The 3,452-nt window shown below is 51.7% G+C and overlaps 1 long non-coding RNA gene across 1 annotated transcript; it reads left to right on the top strand.

The window, feature by feature from the left end:
* The first annotated feature begins 216 nt into the window (after window positions 1-216).
* On the top strand, window positions 217-2,770 carry LOC115947771. The gene is made up of 3 exons (XR_004081629.1): window positions 217-1,219; window positions 1,412-1,473; window positions 2,252-2,770. It is a non-coding gene; the product is annotated as an uncharacterized LOC115947771 (long non-coding RNA).
* Window positions 2,771-3,452: the final 682 nt, after the last annotated feature.

The following is a 3,452-nucleotide window of genomic DNA, read 5'->3' as shown; positions in this document are numbered from 1 at the left end:
TGTGGGTGAGGAGCGGCGATCCCGCTGGCTGAGGGCAGCGAATGGGGAGGCTCCGCGTTTGGGGGCTCTCATGCAGGCACCGGGGTTTCAGTGAAAGGACTCCTGGAGGGACCTTGTGAAAGCAGAACGCTCTCTCGAGGCTGCCTTGTTGCGTGGGATTTTCCAGCACTGACAGTTTATTTTCCTGATACCCTCTGGTTAATTTTCCCTCTCGCATTGCAGGGCACCTCAGGCGTGGCTACCGAGAAGCTCCTCCTTTGGTGAGTGGAAAGGAACCGTTGGAGTGGAAAGGAACCTTTGGTGTGTTGCAGCCGAGTGCCAGCCTGATGGGCTGACTGAAAGTTCCTGTCAGTGTCTTTGCAGCAGCAGAAGCTAAGGGATCCCCGGCTGTTTTCTCCTTTTTTGTTGAAGAGCTTTTGAACGGCTGCAGGAATGATTTTGCAGCCAGAAGACTGCATGCTGCTTTTAGCCATGGTGGAGTATCTAATTCACAAGCATAAGTGGCAATGTCTACTTTAGCCCACTGTTGGTTTGAACACCCCAGAATGCTATTTCTCCTTAGTGCAGCTGAGGATAAATAAGGCCATAAATGTGATACAACTGCCTGTCCCTCACACTACTGTCTGTCCACAAAGCACAGAAGCTGCATCAGGGGCTCCTCTAGCTCTGTCTCCAAAGAGGAGGCTAAAGAGCAGCAAGACAAGAAGGCTGGGGAGAAGGAACAAAGTGAATTTCCCTCTGTTCTTGGAGACAATGGTGAACTTTCCACGGTTCTTGAAGATAGTGGTGAATTTCCCACCATTCTGGAAGATGACAGCAAAGCTCCAGCAGTGTGAATCAAGGACAGGGAATGTCTTGTGGTGTGGGATGAGGAGTGGGAACAGCCTCATCACAGGAAGAAGGAGAACAAAGATCTCACAGTGTGGGAAGAGGAGGGCAGACAGACAGTGGCCTGGGAAGAGCACAGCAGACATCACGCCATGGGGGAAGGAGAGGGACAGCATCTCCCTGTGTGGGAAGAGCACCATGAACATCCCACTGCTTGGGAAGAGGATGATGAGGCACCACCTTTTTGGGAAGAGGACAGTGAACCTCCCTCTGTTGAGGCACCATGGGCTGAGCATTCTGACAGCAGCACAGCTTCACAGCCAGAGGGGAGACAGAGAGGTGCCTCATGCAGCTGAGCACGTCTGCTCTCTGTCCTGTCTGCCAGAGCAGGGTGTGTGTGTCTGTCTGTCTGTCTGTCTGTCTGAGCATCAGCTGTGCTCAGTGTTCCTCTGCAGCTGAATGTCACAGAGTCCTTTATTGCTCCTGCCCACCCAGAGCCCCAGAGGGTGGGGCTGCATTTTGGCTCTGCTGCATGGTGGGGTCTCCATCTTGGAGTGACCATCTTTCCTGTTGTTTTTTTCAGGGAACTGTGAGCCTGGGGGAGCCTGCCAAGAAACACAATGAAGCTGAGCCAGTTGGCCAAGGGTAAGTTCAAGTCAGTGACTTCTTGGCAGTGATATCTTTCAGAGCAGCACATGCTGGCGTGGTCTTAATCTCTGAAAATCAATGCATCAGCTAAATGCATGGTGATGGTCTCCACAATGGGTGGCCAAGAAAGTTTGGACCAGATCAATGGTCTCCTGTCCATGGGCAGACTTTGGGAGGGGTTGGGATGTATAAAAACTAACTATAAAACTAACTGCATCAAGGCTGGGCTGCTGCTCCTGGGGCCTGCTGCTGTTCCCTTGCTCTCTCCTCAGCCCTGACTCCAGCCTACCTTCTCCCCTACTCTTTTCCCTTGATGCTAGGAAGATGAGATTCTTGTTTCCAGAAGCAACTATTTTGCCCATTTTTCAACTGCCTTTCCTGTTTCTGAAGGCACTTTTAGCAAGGTTTTCCTGACAGTTGACCACTTTTGTGCTAAGTGGTGCATGGCCTCCTCCCATGGATAACTCTGAGAGTTGAGGAGTTACTGGTGGAATCGCTGAGTTAAGGTGGTGAACCAGCTGGTGTTGTGGTTCCAGACTGATCTTGGGTGTTCCTGAGCACATTTTTCATGTGCTTGCCATGGAAGGCATCTCCTTTTTCAGTCTTCTTCTCCTTTAGACTGTGCAGATTCCAAGGCCAGTGTAGCTACAGGAATGTCTCTCCATTTTACTCTGTGTTCATTTACAAGTGACCTGGAAGCAAAACTCCCCTGTAGTCTTTTCCATAAGGTAATTTAGCTGTGCACATTCTTCTCTATACCATTGTCTTCTTTCAGCTACCTGTTGATGAAGATCTCTGGTTGGTGATGGAGTCCATGGATGGAGGAACTTCACAGGATGTTGTTAGACGTATCTGGCTGAAGGAGGGATGGCAGCTGTCAGCTGTGAGGTCAGGGCTCCTGCTTGTGCTGCCCATGGCTTGGACATGATGGTCCTTCAAAAGAGATGGTGAGAACAGGAGTGGTTTCATGCTCAGAGCTTTGTTTCTGTGTTGTTTTTATGCCCTGGAGAAGAGACAGCCTCTTAAATGAACTGCCTGTAAGTATCCCTACACTTCTGCTCTTTCTCTTCTAGTACTCTTTCATATTGTTGTTGTACTCTCTCTTTTGATTTTATTTGCTGTTCTCAACTTTGCCTTGAACCCTTTGTCTGGAGTTTGTCTGCACTGCACTCCTTGCCAGTCAAAGCAAAGTTGCTGGTGGCAACTTTGGTAAGCTGTCCTTTCTTCTGTTGTATATTCAGGTTGTTAATTTTTACCCTCGTGTTTTTTGAATAAAAATTCTGTTAAACCTTAACTCCCTTGAAGTATCCCTTCCTTATCACCCTGCGATTCAGCTGATTGGGGCAATGTGAGAGGAGAGTGAGCTCAGCCATGGCCAGAGCTGAACCCCAGCAGAGCCCAGAGCAGCCTCAGCATCTGCAGAGCCAGGCTGGAAGGGAGGCCCTTGTAGCCTTCTTGACTGTGTCCGTTTCTTGTTTACAAGCTCTGGGTGATGAAAAATGCCCCTGGTGCTGGAGGAGGGCAGAAGGGCCCTGGGGCAGCCCCAACTGTTCCATGCAAGGGAAAAGCGCGGCCAGTGGCCGAGACAACCCATGCCTTTATCCCCTCCCACTTCGGCCAAAAACTTGAATTATAGGGCGAGTCAAAACAGGGCAGGGTCGGAGCTCAGGCCGCTGGTCCTTGCAATCCAAAGCGTCCTTTGCGTGGCTCTTTCCTGGGGCCACGGGTGTTCCTGTCGTGCTGGCTCCCAGCAGCCCGGTCCCATCCCGGCACAGGGTGGGTGCTGGAAGCAATGCGATCCTGGGATACGCATCTGGTGGTATCTGCGAGCCAAGAGAGGCATCGGTCTGAGCTCACCGTCCGTCCCGTCCTTTGCCCTCCTCCTCCCTCCGGCCCTGCTCTCGCCGGGGCCCCCCGAGCAAGCGCTGCCGCAGCCGCCGCTCCCCAGTAGGGAACCCGCCCCGTACTGCTCCTGC

The sequence above is a fragment of the Geospiza fortis genome, unplaced genomic scaffold (genome assembly GCF_000277835.1).
Source record: "Geospiza fortis unplaced genomic scaffold, GeoFor_1.0 scaffold157, whole genome shotgun sequence".
Classification (NCBI taxonomy): domain Eukaryota; kingdom Metazoa; phylum Chordata; class Aves; order Passeriformes; family Thraupidae; genus Geospiza; species Geospiza fortis.
This window is presented reverse-complemented; position numbering and strand designations above follow the sequence as displayed.